The sequence below is a fragment of the Protopterus annectens genome, chromosome 14.part0 (genome assembly GCF_019279795.1).
Source record: "Protopterus annectens isolate FY-2018-M chromosome 14.part0, PAN1.0, whole genome shotgun sequence".
NCBI classification, from domain to species: Eukaryota; Metazoa; Chordata; order Ceratodontiformes; family Protopteridae; genus Protopterus; species Protopterus annectens.
This window is the reverse complement of record NC_056748.1, coordinates 564,028,871-564,041,226: the sequence shown is the minus strand read 5'-3', so window position 1 is coordinate 564,041,226 and position 12,356 is coordinate 564,028,871. Positions and strand designations below refer to the sequence as shown.

Below are 12,356 nucleotides of genomic sequence, written 5' to 3'. Positions count from 1 at the left end.
CCCATTCTGGACCTCTCTACCCTGAACCTGTCTGTTGCCAAAGAGAAGTTCTGGATGGTCACGCTACAGTCCATCAAGCCGTTCCTGTAAGATAGAGACTGGATGTGCTCGTTAGACCTCCAGGATGCATTACTATCTCATAAAAATGCACAGAAGCTCCAAGAGGTTCCTCCGCTTTCGGCTAGGAGTCGAACATCATTAATTTCGAGCCCTACCCTTTGGTCTCACCACAGCCCCCAGGGTGTTTACCAAAAGTGATGGTGGTTGTAGCTGTTCACCTGAGACTTCAGGGGATTCAGGTCTATCCATACCTGGATGATTGGCTCCTCACTGCTCCCACCAGGCATCTACTTTCCCAAACCAGGGATTACTTTCTGACACTTTCCCTGAGTTGGGCATCGCAATCAACACATCCATATCTCTCCAAGATCCTGTACAGGTGATGGACTTCGTTGGAGCCAGGATAGATACACTTCCGTGCAAAATCTTCCTGACTTCGGAGAGAGTTCAAATCCTCAGGATGCATGTCTCCCTGATCTACCGTTCTCACCCCCCAACGGCCGAATCAGTGTTAAGCTCGATGGCGGCGACCATAACTCTTCTTCCGTGTACTCTGTTACACATGCGGATTCTTCAGTGGACTCTAGCGGTTCAGTGGAACTGCCATTGACTTTTCCTATCCTCCTAAGTCGAGTGTGTCGGTTGTCCCTCATATGGTGGATGAGCTCTCTGGACATTTTGGAGTGACGACCCTTTGTTCCAAGCCCTAGCCCAAACCACAGTGACCACAGATGCCTCCCAAGACAGGTGGGGGGGCATTGTTCAGGCAGGACAGTCCAAGGCCTGTGGTCCCTCATAGAGACCAGCTTGCAAATCAGTGTCCTAGAGATGAGGGTGGTCCTTCTAGAGTTGCAGGCCATTCTTGCCTTTCTTCCTCTGGGGACGACTGCCATTCAGTCAGACAATATATCAATAGTCTGGTATATCACCAAATAGGGAGGGACCAGATCTTACCCCCTTTGTCGTGAGGCCATGTGTGTGTGGGAATGGGCGATCTCCACCATTCGCTTTCTCATTGCAACGCACATTCTGGGGCGGACCAACATTTTAGTGGATAGGCTAAGTCGGACCATTCTCATGCCTTATGAGTGGTCTCTGAATCTGTCAGTAGCAGAACAGATCTTCAGCGAGTGGGATCAACCTTGCTGCGATCTCTTTGCATATCCTTCCAACGCGAAGTGCAGCAAGCTTTTAGCTCTGAACCCCCTTGCTGGGGGAGTCCCCCAGAGATGCTCTAGTTCTCGCTTGGCCTCCCAGTCTTCTGTATGCTTACCCGCCAGTACCTCTCATTCCGAGCTTTCTGCAGAAAGCTTGTTGACTGGGGAGCAAGGTGATGCTCATTGCCCTATTTTGGCCTCGCCAGGTATGGTTTCCCTTCCTTTGGTCTCACCTTCTGGCTCCTCCTTGGATCCTAGATCCCATTCAGGTTTTGATTTCACACCCCTTGGGGGTGTCTCATCTGAGTCTGGACTGCCTGAAGCTCACGGCTTGGCTGCTCCAGTTCCCATAATGGCTAGGACTCTCGGACTATCTTCCTCAGTTAGATCTATTTTGGTAGCTGCTCATAAGTCTTCGACCAGAAAGGTTTATCGCAGCAAGTGGAAGGATTTTTTTTTCTGGGCCTCTCAGAGGAGTTTAGACCCTTTCACAGCTCCTATTTCTGCTATTCTTGATTTTCTAGCTGATATTCTCCGTCCCGGAGCTAGTTCTTCTACTGTCAAAGTTTAGTTGGCTGCCATTTCCCATTTTCATGTGGGCAAGAATTCTGCATCCTTAGTATCTTCCAGACTGTGTAAAGCTTTTATCAAAGGCACCTTTTTGCTACGCCACCCCCCCCCCCTCGGTCAAAGATCCTGTTCCCCCGTGGAACCTTACTGTGGTTCTCCAAGGTTTGGTCGCTCTGCCTTTCGAGCCTGCCGCAACTGCAGATTTAAAATTTTTATTGTGGGAAACAGCTTTTGTGGTAGCAATTACCTCTGCTAGAATGGTTTCAGAATTACAGGCCTTGTCCATCAAATTTCCGTACATGATTTTTCATAAAGACAGTTTCCCTTCGAACCAATCCATACTTTATTCCTAAGGTGGCATCACCAGTCAATATCAATCAGACTATAGATTTCCCTGTGTTCTTTCCCAATTTTACAAACAAGATGGAATACAAACTACACATGTTGGATGTTCATAGACAGTTATGATTCTATTTACACAGGACAAAAAATTTCCATAAATCTGATCAATTGTTTGATGATCTGTAGTCCTATCTCACCTTCATTCTTACGTATGGGTTCAGAGATGATCCTCAACTCCGACTCGGCCTATTACAAAGCTCAAAGTCAGAGTTCAGAAGTGCTTCTTGCTTGGCTGTGGCAGAGTTCAAACTTTTTGTCTTTATTATCACTTTACTGATTCTATAGCTAGTTATTTTATTATTTTGTTATTAGATAGTGTTTAGTAGTGTTATAAGTGTTTTTTGCCCTTAAATTAGTTATTTGTTGAGAACTTGTTGCCCATTGGCCCTTGTTGTTCTCTGGTATCCTGTGTGCTAGTTTTTATTAATGTTGATATTCATAGATCCGCGTTTTGTTAGGACCTTGTTTTTCTCGCTTTATGTGTGCAGTGTTATTTGCTAGTCTTGATACAGATTTTTTCTCTGTGGGTTCGCGTTTATATTAGGTCCTTTGTTTTCTAAATTTTAGGAATTTAAAGCTTGTGTGCAGTCTTATTTGTTTGATACTTCGCTTGCTACTAAGTTTGTGGCCTTTCTACGACTTAGCCTATCCAACTAGGTCCGTTTAAGTTAGAGGACCTATTCCTCTGCTATTTTTCTTATTTTCCACAGGGCTTGGCCCGTTTAAGTAGGAGGACCTAGTCCTTGTTGTGCTCGTTGTGTACCTTTTTTATTACATAGCTGTTCAACATGTCTAAATAGAGTCACAAACCTTCGGGTTTCAAAGAATGCATAAAGTTTGCAGGAAACTTGTTTATTCTTCCATTCCTTTAGCTCCAGAGTTCTCCAGATGTGGAAAAACAAGTTAATTTTGAAAGGTCTCCTCAAGCCTTCCTTAGATGAAGAAGTCACATTCATTCAAAAAAGAGAAGGTCAAGTCAGCCAAGAGGCATTCTCTGGTGCCGACTAGTGTATTGAAACCGCCTCAGAAACTATCAAAACCTAATAAGACTTCTTCCTCCTCGGCTCCACTGTCCTTGGAGCCAATCAAGCTTGTCGATGTTGGCACTGCAGTGTCGGCCCAAGCCTTTCGGAGCAGACTACTGAAAAATTACATCGGAGCCAGTCCAGGGATTCTTTGCCGGTCTCCCCAACCTTAAAATCTCCAATTTTACAGAGATCCAGATCGCCTACCCTGTCATCCAGATCCTCCAAAAGCTTGTCAGAGGAAGATGTGGAGAGAGTAGTGCTTAGACTCCTGAAGTCGTCTGCTTTGCCCAAATTGTTGTTGGCTCTGACCCAGTCTGTTCTGGAGCCACCCGAGTCTATCCTCACTGTCGTGGTGCCTCTTCTGAGCCAAGTTGGGCCTTCGAAGCCAGAGTTTTCAGTGCCACTTGTTGTGGAACCCTCTGTTCCAGCTCCCCTCGTGGTTGTCTCAGAGCCAAGTTCCGCTCTGACACCCACAGCACCGTCCGTGGTGTCTAGGAGCCGAAGCTCACAGGTCGGCCCCGACAGGGACACTTGGACCTGAACCACTTCGGTTCAGAGTCTCGTTCTCGGTGCGTCGGCTAGGGTGAGCTCTCAACCCTACATCCATCTCGGAGCCAGTCGCTGTGGAGCCGCTGACTACCTCTGTTTCCTCTGAACCGGGGTTGTCTTCGGAGCTGGAGAGATTTACTTTCGAGATGATGAGTGTGCTGTCTCGTTCATCAGCTCCACGCAAGGGTACCGACACTCTTCCCCCTCAAGCACTGACCTCTGTCTCAGCACATACTCCCTCTCTCAACAGCAGAGACCCGCAGCTTCAAGAGCCCCCATTAGGTGGCCCCTAGTCTTTCAAGATCTCCCAAGAGTACCCTTCTGAGGAGCCCCCTCAGAAGAGGACATGCAAGAGGAAAGATGTAGACTCCCTGGACGAGTCCATCACTTCAGACACTGACCTGGAGGAGTCAGAATGGTCCCAAGGTCGTCCTCTGATGATGTTTCCTTTGTAGACATCTTAGAGATCCTTAACCAGAGAGGCAGCTGGCCCACTGTCACCCCTTCTGATGAGGAGTCAGTGTACCTGAAGGCTTTCGGGTCTCAACCTTCTGCCTCTTGGGTGTCTCCACCTTTCGATGAACTCTTAGACCTGGGTAGTCAGAAGGTGTGGGAGACTCCTTATGCCATGGATCCAGTTCCCAGAAGACCCAATAAATTCCTGTCTGCCCTAAAAGAGAAAGATTTTTTGTCCAAGGGCATGCCTGTAGATGCCATGGTGGTGGCTGTGGCGGCTGAAAAAATATTTGGCTCTGCTTACTGCTGCTTCTTGCTGCTTGCTGTAGGATTTGAAGTCTTCTTAAGACACTCAGTCTTGCTGGCTGGAATCAAAGTCTGGTTATAGTTGCATTCACAGTCTGTTGCATACAGAAACTTGCAGAATATACACTGATGAGAGAATATACTTTGCAGCATCAACTTTAGAGAGCAGTAACCAATAACTTTTATAATAAACCAAACTGGACAAACGTTGCAGCTTAAAGTACCGTTCCAACTTTCCTTCTCATATAGTGCAGATGATGTGAGAGATATAACATTTACCTCAGGACTTGTGTCCTTACCATACCTCTAACATAACTAGATTTAATGCAGACTTTTTATACATATTTTAGTTAAACACACACCCTCTTGGTTTTGGAAAGATACTGCCTTGATAACGCAAATGCTGACACATCTGTTCTTGTGCAGATGCTGATAAGTAAACTGTCTTCAAGGAAACGCCTTGTGGATTAGAAAAACATATTCTTAAACTTTGTTAGAAAAGCATGTCCTGTTGTCCAGTGAAAGCAGATTTCATTCTTGTCACGTCTGTAAGAAGTCAGCTTTCTTGATGTGTGTAATACACTCATAAGTTCCTTATTTTATTAAGCCACAGTCATTTAGTATGGTTGCTGATCACATATTACTAAACTCTGTTTCTGCATTTAAGCAAGCTTTTTCTTTCAGCATATTTAATTTCAACCTTAAATTCATAATATCTAACAGCGGCAACTAAGAAGGAGCTAGCGAAGACGACTTAATCTGTCCGCCGAATAAGGAGTCTCGAACGATGGATAGATACGGGAAGCATATCTTTTCTTCAGCGGCTTTTACTCTCAGATCACTGAACTATCTCATACATTTTACTAGGCTTCAAAGAGATCTCCTCAAGGAATTAGGAGTTGCTCTTCAAGGTATATCTACTGAAGGAGTCCCTGAGAAAGTGTCTGCTCAGTTGTCCACCTTAAATTCCATTGTGAACTCCTCCATGAAGCTGATCTCCTATGCAGCTGACGTAGTGAGTAGGGCAGCGGGTTCTGGAGTTTCCCTTAGGAGACACTCCTGGATACGCTTATGTAACTTTGCAGAGCCTTTCAAGTCTACTGTTACCAATGCACCCTTTGACGGTTCTTCATTGTTTGGACCTAAGGTAAAAGATACTCTCACCAGGTGTGAACAAGAAGGGAAAACTCTCTCTGCCATGGGAGTACATTTTACCGTCCCCTCTACGCCATATCCCTAGGGTCATTCAGGTGGTAAGATGTGGTTCAAGAAGTCCCAGAGATTTTTCCCGAATGCACAGGGTGACTCCTCCTTCAGAGGTAGAGGAGCTAATGGTAGACGTCGCCCCAGAGGTGGGGGGTCCGCAAAACCAGGGAGGCCGTGATTCGTTTCGAGGCTGTACCTATCAGTGCTTCTAATGTGGGGCCCGGCTGCGCTTTTCTGGAGCCATTCGGGGGTTGCCTATCTTTGTATCCAGAAGCCTGGCTAAACATCACCCAAGACAAATGGATACAAAGAATAATTACCAGAGGTTACTCCATACCCTTTTCTCTTCCACCCCACACTCCCAAGAAGGTCCCGGATGTTCCACCCAAACACAGGGATCAAGCAACTGTAGAAGTGCAAAAGTTGCTTGCAAAGAGAGTAATCCAAACCGTCTCCGCAGACCAGATAGGATTCTAAACTTACTCCAGATTCTTTTTAGTGCCAAAACGTACAGGGGACTGGAGGCCCATCTTGGACCTCAGCAAACTAAACAAATCTGTAAAGAAGGTCAAGTTCCGGATGGTGACACTGCAGTCTATACTCCCTGTGTTAGGGAAAGACAATTGCTTGTGCTCCATAGACCTCCAAGATATGTACTACCATATAAAAATGGACAGAGCATCAGGGAGTCACTTATGCTTCTGGCTGGGAGTCGGTCACTACCAATTTCGTGCTCTGCCCTTTGGTCTCACCACAACCCCCAGGGTGTTCACCAAATGCATGGCAGTAGTGACAGCTCACCTAAGACGTCCAGGATTCCAAGTTTTCTGTACCTGGACGACTGGCTCCTGACTAACACCACCAGGCATCTACTCCTACAAACCAGAGATTCTACCATCCAGCTTTGTTCCCAGCTGGGGATTACAATAAATTGGGAAAAGTCTGCCTTATCACCCTCTCAATTTGTGATTTTTATAGGCGCAGAAATAGACACAGTCGCCATGTTAGCTCACTTACCTGCAGAAAGAATTCCAAACCTCAGACAACAAATTCACAGTTTACTTCCTCTACCGAAAGTCAAGGAAAGACAGTGCTGCAACTCTTGGGGACTATGGCCTCCACCATAACATTAGTCCCTCTAGCCAGGTTACATATGCAATTTCTCCAATGGCTTCTATCTTCCCAGTGATCTTTTCAACAACTGCCTCCCGTCTTACCATATCATCATAACAGAGTCTTGCAGAAAGGACCTTCATTGGTAGACTCAACCCAACCAGTTGACAACAGGCACTCCATTCCTTCCTCGCCAACCTGTTGCTACTGTGACCACAGATGCCTCACAGGGAGGGGGGGGGGGCATTATCTAAGCATGACTGTCCAAGGCATATGGCAAGATCACGAGGCTCACCTGCATATCAGTGTCCTAGAGATGAGAGCAGTGCTTCTAGCGTTGCAAACACTTCATGATTTTCTTCCTCTAGGGACGATAGCAATCCAATCAGATGACATGTCAGTGGTATGGTATCTCAACAAGGAAGGAGGAACCAGATCTTACCCCCTTTGTCGAGAGGCCCTTTGTGTATGGAAGTGGGCAATTTCTTCCCAATGCTTTCTAATGGCAATGCATATCCTGGGGACAACCAATGTGATAGCCGACAAGCTCAGCAGGGCAATCTTGATGCCTCATGAGTGGTCTCTGAATCAGGAAATAGCGGAACAGATCTTCCACAAATGGGGACAGCCTTGCTGCGATCTCTTCGCCAGTCCGATCAACTCCAAATGCAGCAGCTACTTCTCCCTTATTCCCCCATCCAGGGGAGTCACTGAAAGGCACACATATTCACGATTGGCCCCTGGGACTCCTTTATTCTTTCCCTCCTTTTCCTTTCATATCCAAAGTGATTCCGAAAGCAAAGTTATTTGGAAGCAAAATGATTCTTATCACTCCTTACTGGCCTCGTCAGATTTGGTTCCCCTTTCTCGGGCCTCATCTACTCGACAATCCATGGACTCTGAACCCAGTGTCAGACCTCTTTACACACATGAGAGTGTGTTATACTTTAATGACACCTTCCTCAAGATACTTGACTCTCATGCTCCTAAGCGTCTTACTAGAACTAAGGTACGCATCGCACCCTGGCTAACAAAGGATACTAAAACCAAAATTAAACTTCGAGACAAGGCCTGGCACAAATGGAGAACTTCTAAAACCCCCCTAGATCGCATCAAGTTTCTTCAGCTTAGAAACTCAACTAAAGCAGCCGTTTTGTCTGACAAAAAACAATATTACAGTCACCTCCAAGATAAACACCAGCATAATCCTAAAAAATTCTGGGCTGGTTTCAATCACCTCCTTCATCCAGGTAAATCCACCACCCCTACCCCTGAAAAACTCATTGGTAAAGATTCTAGAGAAATAGCCAACACCTTTAACTCATTTTTCAGAGACCATCCAGTCCCTCGCCAGCCAACTTACTACTTCTCCCTCGGTTATACTCTCAACCAAAGACCCAACTCAACCCTCCTTTAACCTACAACCCACACCTACCTCCTATATTCGAACCCTCTTGAAAAAACTCAAACCAACCACCTTAGCGGCTGACTTACTTCCAGCCAATTACCTACAAATAGCATCTGATGTCATAGCCTACCCTGTTTCTATCTTGATCAACCGGTCCATTTCTGAAGCTTCTATTCCCTCAATCTGGAAAATCTCCCACATCATCCCTCTACATAAAGGTGGGTCCTCCACTGACACATCAAACTACAGACCCATAGCTATATTATCTCCTCTAGCCAAAATCATGGAACGCTGCATTTCACAAGCAACTCATTACCCATCTTACTCGAAACAACCTCCTGTCTCACACCCAGCATGGCTTTCGCCCCCATCATAGCACAACTACTGCTCTCCTCTCCTTTGTTGACTCAGTTAACCACAATCGCAATAATAAATTAATATCCTCTGCGCTCTTCCTTGACCTATCCAAAGCCTTCGACATGGTCAATCACCAACAGTTGATCCACACACTGGAAACCTTTTATCTTAGCAAAACAACCATAAACTGGTTTAATGACTACCTTTCTTGTAGAAAACAGGCGGTTCAGTGGGAAAATAGTCTATCCGACCTACTCCCCACAAATATCGGTGTTCCCCAAGGATCTATTCTTAGTCCTCTTCTTTTCTCCATATTTATAAATGGTCTACACTCTATCATTCCCAAAGCCACCTGTATTCAATATGCAGACGACTCCACCCTGATCTGCTCTGACATTTCTCTCGCCAAACTCCAAGTCGCAACCCAAAACTGCTTTTCCTTAGTTGAAAAATGGTTCTTGGAACTAAAACTTTTACTTAACCCGTCCAAAACCAAATTACTTCTGTTTTTCCCCACTCCTCTTACCCCCCAAGGAAATGAATCTCCTAGCACCAACCGCCCCACCTTCCATGTGACCTCCAATAATGGGACCATAATCGACCCTGTCTCCCACACCAAACTACTAGGCGTGACCATAGACCACAAGCTTAAATTTGATACGCATGTCAGCCTGACCATTAAGTCGGTAAACAAGAAACTCGGGTCCATGTATAGAATTAAGAACTTCCTAACCCCACACACTAAACTAACCATTGCCCGGACCCACCTCCTCTCCACACTCCTGTATGCCTCCCCGATATTCTCCTTCCTTAACAAAAGAGAGCTCAACAAACTATCTACAACCTGTAACCACATAGCCAGATTTATAACAGGAATGCCCTATCGCACACATCATTGCCACAATCTAAGGACACTAGAATGGTTAGAACTACCCAACATTCTCAAACTCAATCAACTCACTGAGGCATTTAAAACAATCAACTATCCAGACAAAACCCCCTCACTGACCAAAATACTTACCCCCTACTCTAACCTTACATCCCTTAGGTCATCCAAAAGCTTACAAATACAGACTATTACATCTAACAACTCGGGAGGTGAAGCACTCTATGCCAATTCTATTGGCAAATCCTGGAATGCCCTCCCAAACAACCTAAGACACATGACCTCTCTCCACCAATTCAAAAAACACCTCAAATATCTCCTAAAGTCCCAATGGCTATGCCCTTGCTCTAATCCAGACTAATAGCAAACATCCCAGGCCTACCTAGCCTCTACCCAATCCAAACCCGTAAGGGTCCTCAATGCAGCCTTGTTAGTCCATCTACCTAAGTCTGTTTACCTCTTTAAATAATTTGTATAACCCTTTTACTTGTTTTATTTGACTATGAATGTGATATTAACTACTTGATCTTCTGATGTTTTTGTTAATCTACCTCTGTTCTTTGGAGCTTTTCTCCCCGGGCCTCTACTGAAAATGGACATGTATCCAGCTAGACTAGCCCGGTCAACAAATGTAAAATAAAATAAAATAAATAAAAATAAAAAATGTCAGGCTCCCTTCACCCCTGCCTCTACACCCTCAATTTTACAGTGTGGCTGCTCCAATTCCATCCCTAGTCAGGCTTCATGATTTTTCACCTGCTGTGACCCACATCCTTACGTCTTCGCATAAACCTTCCACTAGGAAGTTATACACTAGCAAATGGAGAAGGTTTTCTATCTGGGCTAAAGAAAGAACCGTAGATCCTTACACTGCATCTATGGTTTTAGAATTTTTGTGAGAACTTTTCCATCAGGGATCTGCCGCTGCCACAATTAGGGTCCAATTGGCAGCGATATCTAATTTTCATTTGGGACAACATGAATCTAACCTGATGTCCCACAGATTGTGTAAAACCTTCCTTAAAGGTGCTACTTTGCTGAGACCTCCCTTTCAGGAACCGGCATCTCCCTGGGATTTGAACTTTGTTCTGTCTAAACTAACTTCACCGCCCTTTGGATCTGCACATTCGTGCCTATTGAAGTTTCTCTCTTGGAAGACCTTGTTTCTAGTAGCCATCACATCAGCTAGACGACTATCAGAGTTACAGTCACTGTCTATTAAGCCTCCTTATTTGATTTTCCACTAAAACATAGTTTCCCTTCGTACAAATCCTTCCTTAATCCCTAAAGTTTGCTCTCACACTAATTTGAACCAAGCCATAGAATTACCTGTGTTTTTCCCTAATCATTCTAACACTGCAGAGTACAAATTTCATCAACTGGATGTTCACAGGTAGTTACGGTTCTACCTTCACAGGACTAAGGAAGTCAGAAAGTCAGACCAATTGTTAATTTCCTTTTCTGAATTTAGAATAGGTCTGCCAGTCTCTAAAGTGACCCTATCAAATTGGATTTTGAGCTGTATTTCCTTCATTTACTCTTCCAATGGAAAAACTGTACCGTTCAAGATTAAGGCTCATTCTACATGATCCCAGTCTACATCTGCTGCCTTCCAAGCCAGAGTTCCAATTGACGGTATCTGTGCAGCAGCAACTTGGGCTACTCCTCATAACTTTATTACTCATTACAAATTGGACCTGACTCAAGGGGCAGAGTGTCCTTTGGTTCCACGATACTCAGGAGTATTTTCCCATGATCCACCCAAGAATAAGGTGCTAGGGATGTTGTCCCATATGTAAGAATGAAGGCGAGATAGGAGTACAGAACATAAAGAAGTTATGTACTCACCATAACATTCCATGATTGTAGTCCATCTCGCCCTTCATTATTATGAACCTACCCCCATCCTGGAAGGATCTGGAGACAGGATAGTGTTACCTTGGTAGGGTGGAGACCTTTCATTATTGTTGTTCTTTCTGGATAACTTTATTTCTATCTTTCTGTAGTTTAGCAGCAAATAAGATCTGGGGATTGTACTACTGCACTATGGGATACCTACCTAGCCATGAGCTAACTAAGAAACTTTGAGCTTTGTAATAGGCCGAGTCGGAGCTGAGGATCGGCTCTGAACCCATATGTAAGAATGAAGGGCGAGATGGACTACAAACATGGAACATTATGGTGAGTACATAACTTCTTTTTTCCTTGTATAAACCCTTTTGGGGAACCTATCTCCAAGGTCACTATAGCTAGATGGATTTCTTCATGAATCCTGCAGGTCTGTAAGGACAGAGGCATGTCTCCTCCAGGTCAGGTAAAAGCTCATTCCACTAGGTCCATGGCTACACCCGCGGCTTTCTGGTCTAGAGTGTCTTTGGATGACATTTGCTCTGCAGCTACTTGGTCCTCATCTCATACATTTATTTCTCATTACAAATTGGATTTAATTTCCAGAAGGAGAGCATCCTTTGGTTCCGCGGTGCTCTGGAATATCCTTCCATGATGGACTCCCAGGAGTTTTAGTAGCTGGTGACTATGTTCCACAGGTTGAAGACCAAATGAAGTAAACCACTTTAGATAAAGAAGTTATGTACTCACCATAATGTTCCATTTGAGCAGTTGTACTTCATTTGTCTTCAACTGTCCTTCCCTCCTTCCCAGGACCTTGGCGCCTGATCAGCCTACGGGCTGCAGTATAGGTCACAAGTATATTACCAGGTCGGGTTCTCAGTATAAGTTCAGCAAACTCGATCTGGGGATGGAAGGCAGTGGAGGTGTATTATGGGTAAGGCGAGGAGTCTGGAGCTCGGAGCTGATGCGAGTAATGTTTGCCGGCTTGGATACGATACGGATCCGTT

The 12,356-nt window shown here is 45.0% G+C and overlaps 1 protein-coding gene across 2 annotated transcripts in view; it reads left to right on the top strand.

The window, feature by feature from the left end:
* ATAD1 (ATPase family AAA domain containing 1) overlaps positions 1–12,356 on the top strand; it is a gene marked incomplete at its 5' end in the record, with an annotated part of 404,664 nt that overhangs the window by 303,315 nt on the left and 88,993 nt on the right.